We start from the raw sequence: 14,891 nt of genomic DNA, 5'->3' as shown, positions 1-14,891 counted from the left end.
GGCTTCCAGTTGGCTGCAGGAGCATCCTATCAGAAGCCGTGCTTTTGTTTCCGAGCGTTTCAGAAGTCGAACGGACTTCCGAAATGGATTCTGTTCAACTTCCGAGGTGCGACTGTACTGTACTTTATCAATGCTCTGAGTTCCTCTCCTCTTCTTGTACACTCATCCACATCATGATTTTCTGTTAAGTCTCAGCACTCCCATCTCCAGCCATTTACAAAAATACAGTGAGACCTCGGGTTAAGAACTCAATTCGTTCTGGAGGTCCGTTCTTAACCTGAAACTGTTCTTAACCTGAGGTACCACTTTAGCTAATGGGGCCTCCCACTGCTGCCGTGCGATTTCTGTTCTCATCCTGAGGCAAAGTTCTTAACCCGAGGTACTATTTCTGGGTTAGCAGAGTCTGTAACCTGAAGTTCACGTCTGTAACCCGAGGTACCACCGTAAAATAAAATAAAATCTGAATGCCTTTTTTTTTTTTTAATGAACTGTATTATGCATACAGTAACATTCGCTCCTTACCATGGTGTGATTAGGGGCTTTGTGGTTGCAGAATTTCCGAATGCCTTAGCACAGAACTGCAAGGGCCTCTGCTTTTAAGGTTAAACGAAGCATACCCCCAGCTTCTTTCCCCCATTCCAGGACGCAGTGTCAACTCACCCTCCCCAATACGTGTTTGCATGTAAATTAATACAAAGCCTTCAAAGCCTAGCACCACAGCAACCTGCTAATGAGACTAATGAAGCAATGTCAACTGTGTCTGCTTCAAGGATAACGAGCTCAGCAGCCGCTCATGAGGCAAGACAGTGTACTGTGACACACATGCCTCAAGGGCTGGGCAAATAAAGCCCGCCTGGACCCAAGGAAAGAGAGGGATGATTGTCTACTCTTCATTTCCCTGGGGAAAGGGAGTTTTATATCCCATGGAATTTAGAGAGGGAAATCATATGCTGCAAAGCTCACAATGCAGAGGAACCCTGGCAGAGCCGCCTGCAAGAAAAGGGAAATCAATTTCATCTTAAAATATCGAAAAGATGGGGATTAATACATGGAAGGATGTGAGATATTATTATTATTGTTATTATTATTATTTTACAAAACAGCACTTAGATGCTGGTAAGAGATGGTGGACACTAGCACATCTCCAGTGAGTCAAATGCCAGCTTTCCCCAGAGAGATGAATATTTGCTACTTGTGCCTTTTAAGATGAAGAAATGCAACTGCAGAACCAGCAAGGGGGAAGTTAGAAAGAGCTGGGAACTGTGCAGGAGGCGGCGTTTCCACAGACTGAGCCGAAACTATTAAGAGTGCAATATTCAATTAATCAGCTGCGATTTCATTGACTAGAAAAGACCAAATAATCAGCAGGGGATTTTGATTTATTTTTAAATACAAGTGCGTATCCAAAAACTGAAGATGGCAAACAAACCCCGTCTTATTAGCATTTCCAGAGAGGAAATTAGTCTCTCGTTAGTCTCAAACAAGCATCTTTGTTAGCGTTAAGTCTCTTGCAGCAACAAGTACAAAGGATCTGGTGGCACCTTAAAAGCTAAGAAATTCATCGTGGCATAATCTTTCAGGGATTCAAGATTCCTTTGTCAGATCCATGAAGTGGAATCTTAGCTGGCAGGTATATAAGAGAGAAAATGGCAAGGCAGGAGTTTAAAGGCAATTATTATTGGAGGAGTTTTATTTGTATTGTGTGCAAAAGGGGTGGTGGTGGTGTTTCTATGAAGGTATAATAATAATAATAATAATAATAATAATAATAATAATAATAATAATAATAATAATAAATTTATTTATACCCCGCCCATCTGGCTGGGTTTCCCCAGCCACTCTTGACGGCTTCCAACAAAATATTAAAATACAGTAATGCATCAAACACTAAAAGCTTCCCTACACAGGGCTGTCTTCAGATGTCTTCTAAAAGTCTGGTAGTTGTTGTTCTCTTTGACATCTGGTAGGAGGGCGTTCCACAGGGCGGGTGCCACTACCGAGAAGGCTCCCTGCCTGGTTCTCTGTAATTATTCTTATTGGTAGTAATAATAATAAATTTATTACTTATACCCTGCCCATCTGGCTGGGTTTCCCCAGACTCTCTAGGCGGCCCCCAACAGAATATTAAAAACACGGCAAAACGTCAAACATTTAAAACTTCCCTAAACAGGGCTGCCTTCAGATGCCTTCGTGATACATGCACACACGTGTGCGCGCACACACGCACACACAGACACACACACACATCATTTGGAAGCAAAAGAAATATGCTTTGTTTCATTAGTTTTGGTTCCTTCCATATGCAAATTCAGAAATATTTTGATTAATCAGTTAATCAGCTGCAACTTATAAGATTAATCAACTAAGTTTTCTTTAGTGACAGGCCTACTAATTACCTGAGGGAGTCCCCCCCCCCTTAGTAGTGATTTACATCTCATGAATTGGTAAAGAAGCCGTGCCGTGTACAACGAATTCTGAAAGCACAGCACTGTAAAAGGTACATAGGTCTCCTGAACAAATTGAGTGTCTGTACTGTATTAAACATTTCACAGAATTATGAGTCAGAAGGGTCCACTGAGGGTCATCTAGTCCAGCCCCCTGCGGTGTAGGAATATCAGCTAAAGCATCCCCAATAGGTGGCCATCCAACCTCTGCTTTAAAACCTCCAGTGAAAGAGAGTCCACAACCTCCCAAGGGAGTCCATTTCACTGTCAAACAGCTCTTACTGCCAGAAAGTTATTCCTGACGTTTAGTTCAGAATCTCCTTTATTGTAACGTGAAGCCACTGGTTCGAGTCCTACCCTCCAGAGCTGGAGAAAACAAGCTTGCTCCATCTTCCATGGGACAGCCCTTGAAAGATAGCTCATAATATCAATACAGTGGCACCTCGGTTTTCGAACAGCTTAGTTCACAAACAACTTGGAACCTGAACGCTGCAAAGCCGGAAGTAGGTATTCCTGTTTTCGAACTTTTTTTGGAAACCGAACGTGCTCCATTTTGAGTCCCGCCATGTTTCCTGTTGTGCTGCTAATTTGAGTCCCCCCCATTGTAATTCAAGCTTTCCGTTTCTGATTGCAGTGTTCTGAGGTGATATTTGGAGTTTATATTTGGTGCTTTTGTTTTTGCTATTTATTTTGCATTTTTTGTTTTGAGGCTTTTTCAGTTAATTTGTTTTTGTAATTGTGTGGATCACAGTTCAGCTACTGATTGATTGATTGATTGATTGACTGTGGAAATGGATAAAAGCCCCCCATCCAAACAATGACTATCATCAGTGCAGGTAAGAAAAAAAAATATTTTTTATAATCTACAATACTGTTTTATTTATAGTATAGTACATTGATTATTGGTTTCATTTTATGGATCAATGGTCTCGTTAGATAGTGAAATTCATGTTAAATTGCTGTTTTAGGGGTTGTTTTTAAAAGTCTGGAACGGATTAATCCATTTTGCATTACTTTCTATGGGAAAGTGTGCCTTGGTTTTGGAACAAGTCTTCCGGAACGGATTAAATTTTAGAACCAAGGTGCCACTGTACTGCACCCAGGGTCAGAGGCTGTATACTTCGTTGAATATCAGTTTCTGGGAATTTGGAGAGGTAGAATGCCACCCCCCCCCATTTATTTTTTTTTTGGGGGGTAGGCCTCCCAGAGGCATCAAGTTGGCCACCGTGGGAGCAGACTGCTATGTGGGCAAAGCTCTCCTTAGGTTATCTAATAATTTCCTTAGCCAGATGGTCCACAGTAGCAGTCATTTAAACTATCTGGAAAAGCTGTGTATATTTATCCAAGCGATGTGACAGAGTTACCGTATTTTTCGCCCCATAAGACGCACCGGCCCATAAGACGCACCTAGATTTTTTGGGGGGGAAATAAAGGAAAAAAAATTTATTTCCCCCCCAGGTGCGCTGCGCTACACCAGGAGCTTGGGGCGTGCTGAGCTCAGCGCGCCCCAAGCTTCTGCGTGCTGGCAAGCAGTCCGCTAGCCCTGGGAGAGCCGCGGGGCTCTCCCAGGGCTAGCGGATCGCTGCGCTACACCAGGAGCTTGGGGCGTGCTGAGCTCAGCGCGCCCCAAGCTTCTAGGTGTGCGCAAGCAGTCCGCTGCCGCCCCAAGCCTCGCGCACCCGGTGGGACCTCCTGCCGGGCGCGCGAGGCTTGCAGGCATTCACCCCATAAGACGCACCCCGATTTCCCCTTCATTTTTGGAGGGGGGAAAGTGCGTCTTATGGGGCGAAAAATACGGTAGTTGCTATCTCAAAAATTTGTGTTCCATGTGGCAAGATAGTTGCTATCGCCCATTATTAAACCACTTTCTCCTTTGGATAATCCTGTACTAAACTTATTCTGTGTTCTGCCAGGTTCCCGATATGCCCACTATTCCAATCGTCTCATTTCGTACCAAGCACTCCAGTTCGTCAAAAAAAATGGATGCACCGTGCCATATTAGAAGCAAAAAAACTTGTTCTGATGAATTGGAAGAGCCGCAAAAAGATTCCACTAAGCACATGGATTGACAATAAGGACTAGCCACATGCGAACGAATTGCATGTCGACGCAAATTAAGAACGGATAAATATGAAGAAATCTGGAAGGAATATTTAAGCGATAAGGCGGACGGTGGTGGGAAGTAGGGGGATGAGAGGTGGGGAAATATTGTTAAAAAGGTGTAGTCATAGGTACAGTGGTACCTCGGGTTAAGTACTTAATTTGTTCCGGAAGTCTGTTCTTAACCTGAAACTGTTCTTAACCTGAAGCACTACTTTAGCTAATGGGACCTCCTGCTGCCGCCGCGCCACAAGAGCACGATTTCTGTTCGCATCCTGAAGCAACGTTCTTAACCTGAAGCATTATTTCTGGGTTAGCGGAGTCTGTAACCTGAAGCGTATATAACCTGAAGCGTATGTAACCCAAGGTACCACTGTATATCAGTACTCAGTACTCAAATCTGAAATGTTAAATTGTGTTATTGCGCTTTTTGTTGTATGTGTTTTTTGTGGTTGTTGTTTGTATTGAAAAAACGATTAAAAAAATTAAAAAATACCAAGCACTCCAGTTCCCCCACCATGGCTTTGGGGAGAAGCCTTTCCACACCAAGCCAAACAATACTCTGTCCTGCTACTCTCTGCACTGGCTCAATGACGGCTGCAGCGCTGCAAGCATGGAACAGGGACACTGCAGTTAATATTCCAGGCTAATCCAAAATGAAAACGGTATATAATCCTTTGCACGGGCCATGAAATGATCTGGCTTGGAGCCCACCTTTTTTTTTTTGAGACTGGCCTCCTGGGCTGCTCTCATGCGCAGAGATTTCATCAGTAATGACTTTTTCTTCTTCTTTAATCCTTCGAACGAGGCAGCACTTTGTGAGAGATGGAGGGGGGCCAACGTTTCTGCACAAAAGTGTTGCGCTCTTGTTCTCGCGCAGCCAAGGTCACCGTTCAATACCTTTCCGTTCCAGAAAAAAAGACCAGCCTGCAGGTGACTGAAAGGCACAGTATGGCTTGTGACGAGTGGACCGACCGGCTTTCTTGACCTAATTCAGGACCCGGGTAGGGAACTGGCTGCCCTCAATGAGAAACCGCCAAGCTGTTGGGCAGCGAGTGCTAAAATGGACCTAGCTCAGGAGGACAGCACCTGCTTTGCATGCAGAAGGTTCCAGGTTCAAGACATGGCATCTTCCTCAGGCAAGGCTGGGGGCATGAAGCTCTGGAGGGTTGCTGCCAGTCAGTTCAGACAGCACTGAGCTGGGTGGACTGAAGAATAAGAAGAGTTTTGATTTGATATCCCGCTTTATCACTACCTGAAGGAGTCTCAAAGCGGCTCAAAGGTGAGTGGGGCTGAGAGACTTCAGAGAAGGGTGACTGGCCCAAGGTCACCCAGCAGCTGCATGTGGAGGAGCGGGGAAGCGAACCCGGTTCACCAGATTACGAGACCACCGCTCTTAACCACTACACCACACTGGCTCTCATCTGATTCATTGTAAGGCAGCTTCCCATCTTCCTATTCAGGGTGCAAATGTGTTGCAGTCTTCCAGTGCTTGATGATGGGCCAGGATTGGCGTGGTGGCGCTGGAAGGGGTTTCTAGAAAGTATTCATATGCCAGCTGCACCAAGACCAAGAACCCCACAACCCACTTTTCACAGGTTTCTGTTGCAGAATTTTGTTATGGGAAAGCTCTGGGACACAGCTGGGCTTCTGCAGCAAACATTCACTGATTGCATTTATACTTCACCTTTTCCTCCAAGGAGCTCAAAGAAACGTGCATGGTTCCCCCACCCCCAGTCCTCCTCATTTAATGTTCAAAACAACCCTGTGATGTAGGACAGGCTGAGAGGCAGTGTCTGGGTCAAGGTCACCCAGCAAGCGCCAGAGCCATGTGGGGATTTGAACCCTGGTCTCTCCCAGCTCCTGGTCTGACACTCTAGCCAGTATACCACACTGTCTCTTTACAGTGAAAACCTTTTGGTGGATGATGCTCTTGAGCACACCCCCTTTGACCCAGTGTGCAATTAACACAGTGAAAAGGAAAAGGCTTCCAGCTGGGTTAGTATGGAACTGCATACTATATAGACCATCGTCTAAGGCAGGGGTCAGCAGACGTTTTCAGCAGGGGGCTGGTCCACTGTCCCTCAGACCTTGTGGGGGGCTGGACTATATTTTTTTGGGGGGGGGGAATGAATGAATTCCTATGCCCCAAAAATAACCCAGCGATGCATTTTAAATAAAAGGACACATTCTACTCATGTAAAAACACGTTGATTCCCAGATCAGCAGGCAAGATTTAGAAGGTGATTGGGCCGGATCCAGCCCCTGGGCCTTAATTTGCCTACCCATGGTCTAAGGTTATGGGACTCTTATGCAGAAAAGCGAATGAAATTTGACTGAGCGCATCCTATGTAAATTGGAGGGGGGAGGGGCCGTGAAGTAGGCTCCAGGGGATGCAATGCAGCAAGCTGTCAATCACTCAGTATCTGAAAATTCCATTCTTCGCCCCCAGCAAGTGGAAGGAGACCAACTATTAACTGGTGTTGAAGTGACAGAGATGAGACAGAGCGGGAGAAAGACGGAAGCGAATACTTGCTGTGTTATATTGGTAAGCGGCATCATCTGCGATGCATCCCACACAATGCCTGGTTCTTATTAGAAACATGCAAGATTTCCCTGTTGTGGACCCTCTACTCCCCTCTGCCCCAGCCCTACACTCCAGGAAAAGGAGAGAGATCTGTAAAGCCACCCAACCCCCCAACCCCCCAACTCTCTCTGATACTTGGAAGGAACCATGAAACCAATAGGTACCATTTAGGGTCCGTGCGCGAGCTGCATTGTGTGTGTGCTTTATGGGCACTCGGCTAATGTGCCGAATGACCCCTGGGCATAGACACAGACTTATGAAATAAGGATGGCAGGCACCGCTCTGCACGGCCCATTAACCCCCATGCTGCCCGCGGAGGCTCATAGAGCGAACCACAAGAGGAGATGATCTGCTGTGAAGATGATGAAATCTGTCTAGTTAGACCACCACCACTTGAGCTGTCCAAGTACATATCTCTGTCTTCTCTGTGGGGGGGGGGGGGGACCGTAACAGCATCCAGTGCAACTGACTTTCAGGGTTGGTCTGTTGTGCGACAAGCACACAGAGTGCAATGAGATTGAGTGTTTGGGGGGGGGGAGGCTCGGTTCATTTCAATGTACACAGGTTGTACATTGACAATAAAGGTATTATTATTATTATTAGCTCACAGTCCCACCTTCCCAGTTCCTAACCCAGTTACAAAATACATATGAATCCCTGTAGAGTTTAGACAGCAGGACTGTAACTGCTACATAACCCTATACAGTGGTACCTCGGGTTAAGTACTTAATTCGTTCTGGAGGTCCGTTCTTAACCTGAAACTGTTCTTAACCTGAAGCACCACTTTAGCTAATGGGGCCTCCTGCTGCCGCCACGCCACTGGAGCACGATTTCTGTTCTCATCCTGAAGCAAAGTTCTTAACCTGAAGCACTATTTCTGGGTTAGTGGAGTCTGTAACCTGAAGCGTATGTAACCTGAGGTACCACTGTACAGTGGTACCTCAAGTTACAAACACCTCAGGTTACAAATACTTCGGGTTACAGACTCCACTAACCCGGAAGTAGTACCTCAGGTTAAGAACTTTACCTCAGGATGAGAACAGAAATTGCACGCCAGCGGCACGGCAGGCTCCATTAGTTAAAGTGGTACCTCAGGTTAAGAACGGTTTCAGGTTAAGAACGGACCTCTGGAATGAATTAAGTTCGTAACCAGAGGTACCACTGTACACCCATTAAGATAGGGTGCCTCCCTAGCTTAAATCCCAGGGCTTAACCCTGGAAGAGGTGAAGAAAAAAACTGAGAGAGAGGGAGAGAGAGAGAGGGCTGCATGTATTAAGAACAGCATTAGACTTTTGGTGGGGGGAGACCTGTGTTCAAATCCCAGCCACGAAACTCCTTGGGTCAGTCAGTATAGCTCAATTCATACAGACTCCCTTTGCGTAATGAGCATCGTGTGAGGTGAAGAGTGCAAGGTATGCTCACTGGCCTTCCTCCTGCCATTGTGTCTCTCGTCAGCAGCTACACTTGGGAGAAGGTCTGAATCAGAGAGGCTAGTGCAGTGTTTCCCAGACTTGGGTCTGCACCTGTTTTTGGACCAGAACTCCAATCATCCCCAGCTAGCAGGACCTGTGGGCAAGGATGATGGGAACTATAGTACAAAAACAGCTGGAGGCCCAAGTTTGGGAAACATTGGGCTAGCATGTGTGTAGGCTTCTGGCACAACCAAGAACCCTGATTGCCAGGGCCAGACTTTAAAAGATTCCCCAGTTATGGCTCCCTGCCCAGTGCTGTTGACAGTGCCCTTCCCATCAAAGTCCCCATGCAGTATGGCTGCTGGCTGCCAGTCACTCAGCAATCACTCACATATGTGTTAGCCCAGCAACACTTTTTTTTATTGCCAATGAGCTGCCACTTAGCCCTGTTTTGTGGCAAGCCGCCACCATCTTGAATTCTCCCAGGAAGCAATGCCTGATGTCGGTACTGTAGTGGATTGATAGCATGAGACAGGGATATACACACACCAGCCTTCAAGTCTGGGCCACCCTACTCAGGCAATTGCCTGGATCACCTACCCAAACCCAATTTCTATATTGTTTAAAAAAAGGTAAAGGATCCTGGGACAGTTACATCCAATCGAAGGCGACTATGGGATTGTGGTGCTTATCTCGCTTTCAGGCTGAGGGAGCCGGCATTTGTCCACAGACAGCTTTCCTGGTCATGTGGCTAGCAGGACTAAACCGCTTCTGGTGCAATCTCTAAAGTGATTGTCAGGTTTTTACAGGCAATTAAGTATACAATCTTTATGCAATACAGTGGTACCTCGGGTTACATATGCTTCAGGTTACATACGCTTCAGGTTACAGACTCCGCTAACCCAGAAATAGTACCTCAGGTTAAGAACTTTGCTTCAGGATGAGAACAGAAATTGTGCTCTGGTGGTGCGGCAGCAGCAGGAGGCCCCATTAGCTAAAGTGGTGCTTCAAGTTAAGCACAGTTTCAGGTTAAGAACGGACCTCCGGAACGAATTAAGTACTTAACCTGAGGTACCACTGTACTTAGCTGATTTCTGTTTTTTAACCTTTCAATGGCTTTATTTATATACAATTGTTTGTAAACCACTCTGATTATTATTTTTTAATAGATAGTGGTTTGGAAATATTTTTAATATATAAGTAAATAAATAAAATAATGTGGACTAGAACCCCCATTTCCTAGTCCATAAGACCACATTGAAAGATTGGGGAGAAATGCCAGCCACGTACCACCTTAACTGTGAGAATGGTAGGGAGGATTAAAGCGCATTAAATATTCACAATCTTGACTATCGAAACCTGTAGAATAATTCAGGGAGGCAGCGGCAAAATGGTAAGAGATATCCTTATGCTCAAGGCTGGACTGACTCCAAAAATAAACATCTCCCCCTTCTCCCCTCTCCATTAACATGCGCGGCAGTGGGCTACAAAGGAAGACCAGGAGCCTGGCAGCCACAGAACCACAACATCAATGCTAACACAGTATCAGGGCACCTCCCAACCAATCAGTTATCCTCCCAAGCCCTGCAGCTTGGCAAAGAAACATCATTATCTTCATTTTATAAGTGAGGCACAGAGTGAGATTGACTTGGCCACGTTGGAAAAATGAGTCTGCTCTAGAGTTGCAAGCAATAATAAATCAAAGACAGCCAACTCCCTCCCCCAAAACACACATACACTCGACAGAATACACTTTTCACCCACGGAAGACTAAAATCTGGACTCCTAACTCCCTACATATTCCCTTTTCCTCACCCAAAGACATTTCCTAAGTCAAATACTAAGACAAGAAGAGACAAACGGAAGCCCCAAATCCTATTCCCTGTCCTCCCACCAACTATGCCGTAAAACCCACTTTCGGGAAATTACAGGTGCCCAATACATATATCGAAATGTGCACACTAAGGCCGATTTCTGTTCAGAGATCCAAACTCAGACATTGCACTTCTCAGGGCAGAGAAACACTTCCCACACAGGAAAAAGCTATACTGTATGTAGATCACCTCTCAATTGCCTATAGATAATCTCTTCTTACAGCCAGCCAACGAAGTATCCTAGACACAGGCACATTGTGTTCTAGTGTCTCTCCGAGTCAAACACAAGCACAGCCATGCCTGGTGCCCCAAGGTACGTTTCACACATCGCTCAGTGAACGCACGCTCAACAGGCAGATGCAGCCAACCACGTACCCCTGACTAGCATATATGCCTGTTTGCAAACATGTCTATTGCATCCACATCTTGCAATTTAGGTGTAGACTTTTAAGCCGCTCAGAGTGTACACCATGCACCTAAATCGTAAGATGCTAAAGGAGGCTTCAGTATATAAAACTCCCTCGGTGCCACACAACCAATTAAGACTACAAAACAAAGAAATGACGAAGATTAAAGCACAGAGATAAGCAGCCAGAAACCCAATACAATCCAGCAAAACTATACCATAGAACAAAAATACAGAACATGCTGAAATGTTCAGGCAACTTGGTGGTGGTGGTGAATCTTTGCTTGGTTCTGGACTGGCACCAATCAAGTAGGAATTATATAGACTGGGAGCCACAAACAGAAAGGTGCTATTTCCCCCTCTGGTTACCTCCCACCCACCCTGGGATGGTGGGCCTTGTGGGACCCAGGGAAGCACCTTTGATAAGAGGCGTAAATATGTAATGGTTGAAGAGGAACTGGGATAGCTCAGTCGGCAGAGCATGAGACTCTTAATGCCAGGATCAATGCCAGGGGTTCGAGCCCCACTTTGGGCAAAAGATTTCTGCACTGCAGGGGGTTGGACTAGATGACCCTCATGGTTCCTTCCCAACCCTATGATTCTGTGACCGAGATTGCAATGGCGGAGTGGAAGCATGGCTGGTGTCTGTCTCTGGTTCATTTGCCCACCCTTCCCTCTTCTATGTGGAACAAACCCCTGGGCAGAATCTTGGCCCCTGCATGAAGGGGCGGAATGGCAAGGACTATGGGGCAGAGAGTCGCTGGCACCCATAAGGTGGCAGGCCAGCAGAGGTTTGCCAAGGGGTTTCTAGCTAGTCTGGCACCTCCAACCCAATCCTCATCTGCTCCCTTCAGAGGATGAGGGAGTCTCATTGGCCCCCATTTCCCTCCTCCCTCAAAGAGTGGAAATCTCTCCACCTCAAAAATTAAAGGCTTCTGAGATTGCCCCACAGCCAGGGGTGCCAACTTGGATAAATATTGGGGAGGTGGCAGGTAAACCCCGCCCTGCGTAATCGACCACATGATGGGGCGCATCCACACCGTTTGAATGGCAATGCCCATCAACTTTAGGGCAATGCCCATCATTTTTAGAGGGGAGGGCCCACAGCACCTCCCCAAGAACCCAGGCTGCTACTTCCTTCGAAGGAGACCCGGCTCGCTCCAAACCTACCCTCTCCCATCCCTTCCAGAGGAGGCCCAGGAATCCCAAGCTAAGCTGCCACTCCGCCCCCTCGACTGCCCTGAAGTCACGACACCCCCGCCGCCTCCCCTCTCTCCTCGGTCCCGGCTTTTAACCCGCCCCTTCCTCCTTCCAGGCAAACAAACAAGCAAAAAGCGCGGGCGGGCTCCCCCCTCTTCTCCACCCTCCCTCCTAAGTCCCGAGTGCCCGACGCCGGCCCAGCCCGGACGGAGCCACGTCCACCTTAGAAGGCAACGCGCCGCCGCCCCCGCTCCTGCTGCCCAACCTGCCCGGCTGCCCTCCCCGCTCGCGCAGAAAGCCGCAGCCGCAGGTCGCTTCCCAAGGTCAGCGGGGAAGAAGCCCAGAGCTGCTTCCCGGCTAGGACTGCTGCCAGCCGGCCCGCAGCTCCTCGCCTTCCCGGGCTACTCCCTCGACCGTCCGCGACGAGGGAAAGCCAGAGCTCTGCTGGGAAGCCCCGACGACGAGGCCACCTTGGCGCCAAAAGGGGGACAGCAGGTGGGTGGGTGGGTGGCGGGCAGAGGTGGCAGCGGCGTCTGCCCCCCGCTCTTTGCGCAAGGGCAAGACTTCGCCTGAGCTCGGGCACCTGTTTACAAACGCGAGGCTCGCCCCGAGGCCATGGTGCCTCGGAGCATGTGCAGAAGGCGTTTCTCTCCAACGGGCACCGTTCTCCTCCCACCTAAGCATGTCCCCCCGAAGAAAGCAGCCTCCTGACGAGGGACGTTCCTTGTGCGCGGACCCCCTGCCTTTCTCCTAAGCCAGCCGGGGGGGGGAGCGTCCCCCCCTTTCTCCCGGCCGTCCCCCTCCCCTCCAACCGGGCTCGTTATCCCGTCTGGAACTCTTGGGCATTTGCAGCCCTGGCCTGGCCCGCCTTTGCGGCCGCGGACATCCCTGCTGCCTCCCGCGCCCGTCCCCGGAGCAGCGGGGGCGCTCACCTGGGGCCGACGGCTCGTATCTCAGCGGAGGCGAAGGCGCAAGCCCGGCTGCGGCATCTCCGTGCGGCTGCCCAGGAGCTGCTGCTCGCCATCATCCCCGTCAGCAGCACTGCCGCTTCGCCTCCTCCTCCTCCACCCCCCAGCGCCACCCTCCAGCTCGGCGGGCTCCGCTGCTTTCTCTCCCAGCCTGTGCAGCCGGCGACGGGCTCGTGGCCGCGCCGCGCGCCGCTGCCTGCCTGCACATCTGGAGAGCTGCGCGAGAGAGAGCGCAAAACATTAAAAAGCGCGCGCGCGCAAAAACCTCCTTCGCGCTTCGCAGCAGGACGAACCTGGGCGCGCCGTCGCCGCAGACAGCCTCGCGCCTCTCTTGCCAACAGCCGGCAGCTCCCACGGCCCGGGCTGGATGGCGCGCAGCGGCGCGAGGGAAGGAGGGGCTTGGCACGTGCTGCTGCTGCTGCTGCTCCTCGCCAGCTCCTGCCCTCTCCGCGCAGCCACAGGGCGAGGGAGGGCCCAAGGGCGCTGCCCCGCCGCCCTCTCCACCTGCAGGGAGCGCTCGCGGATATAGGAAACTGACCCCGTTCTTTCGCCCTGGACAGGTAGAGGTAGCCATTCTTAATGCTGCTCTGTGGGGCGCTTGGCCGCAGACCCGCGAGCGGCCCTCTAAGGCCTTCTCTTCCGGTAGGGAGCGAGAGGAAGTGTGACCCCCTCGAGCAACTCAGCAGAAAAGCCCCCGCTCTTCTTCCGCCGAAGCAATTCAGCGCTGCGCCCTAGAAGGAGTGGAGAGGTCTGAAGCTCCTCCTCGGGCAACCCTGGGCCGCTTAACTTGTCTACCTCACAGGGTGGTTGAGGACCTGGTCTGGAACTCCTTGGAGAAGAGGCGGACTGTGCATGCACTACATGTCTATATAAAATTGCTAGGCCTGGGTACAAGTTTGTGTGGCTTTGCGGAGATCACCACCAACTTACAACCCTATTCGGAATACAGTGGTAGCTCGGGTTACATACGTTTCAGGTTACAGACTCCGCTAACCCAGAAATAGTACCTCAGGTTAAGAACTTTGCTTCAGGATGAGAACAGAAATCGTGCTCCGGCGGCGCAGCAACAGCAGGAGGCCCCATTAGCTAAAGTGGTGCTTCAGGTTAAGAACAGTTTCAGGTTAAGAACGGACCTCTGGAACGAATTAAGTACTTAACCCGAGGTACCACTGTACTGATTTGGGAGAGCCAGCAGCTATGGCAATGGCTCTCCTCCCCAAAAGGGTATGGGAGAATGTGATGCCAATGTCCAATACCAAGACAAATGTCTACCTCGCCTGCGTGTTGAGCACGCTGCTTTATGGAAGCGAGTCATGAGCAACTTTAAGCCGCCAGGAGCGGCGCCTCAATGCCTTCCACATGTGCTACGTCAGGAAGGTTTTGGGCATTGCATGGGCAGTTTCAAACAAAGACGCGCTTTTCCAAGCCCACCTTCCTGTCGTAGCGACATCTACACAGGCTTGGTCTTGTCCACAGAATGGAAGATGGCAGGATCCCCAAGGACATGCTCTGTGGGGAGCTGGCTTCAGGCACCAGGCCTGTTGGCAGTCCAACTCTGCGTTACAAAGACGTCAGCAAACATGGCATGAAGACTGGCAACATCTACCCCACCCTGTGGGGGATCCCTTGCAGGTAGCCGCAGGTCATGCATCCGTAGCAGTGACCAGAGGAGGAAGGATTCCTGGGGAGAAACACAGAGAGAAGAAACACCATGGTGCATCTGCAACAGCACAATCGGATGCCTTCATCTGTCCCAGCTGCAGCAAAACATGTCTCTCCTGTATCGGCCTCTACAGCCACAGCAGCCACTGCAACCTTCGAACAGTTTGACTTCACCTGTAAAGCGCACTCTTCCACTGTCCCCCGAGACAGACAGATGCCAACAACTTGATGCTTTGC

At 49.3% G+C, this 14,891-nt stretch overlaps 1 protein-coding gene across 3 annotated transcripts in view; it reads right to left on the bottom strand.

Moving 5' to 3' along the window:
• LOC308580889 (G-protein coupled receptor 22-like) overlaps positions 1-13,551 on the bottom strand; it is a 40,413-nt gene extending 26,862 nt beyond the window's left edge. The window contains exon 1 of one of the 3 annotated variants that reach the window (XM_081183167.1): positions 13,531-13,551. The gene's annotated coding sequence lies outside the window, so the exon portion shown is untranslated. Of the gene's footprint in view, positions 1-12,956; positions 13,260-13,285; positions 13,421-13,530 lie in introns of those variants that run through there. The other 2 variants (XM_081183166.1, XM_081183165.1) reach the window with 2 other exon arrangements.
• Between the last annotated feature and the right edge of the window lie 1,340 nt (positions 13,552-14,891).

The sequence above is a fragment of the Podarcis bocagei genome (assembly GCF_964188305.1).
Source record: "Podarcis bocagei genome assembly, chromosome: 2".
Lineage (NCBI taxonomy): Eukaryota > Metazoa > Chordata > Lepidosauria > Squamata > Lacertidae > Podarcis > Podarcis bocagei.
This window is presented reverse-complemented; position numbering and strand designations above follow the sequence as displayed.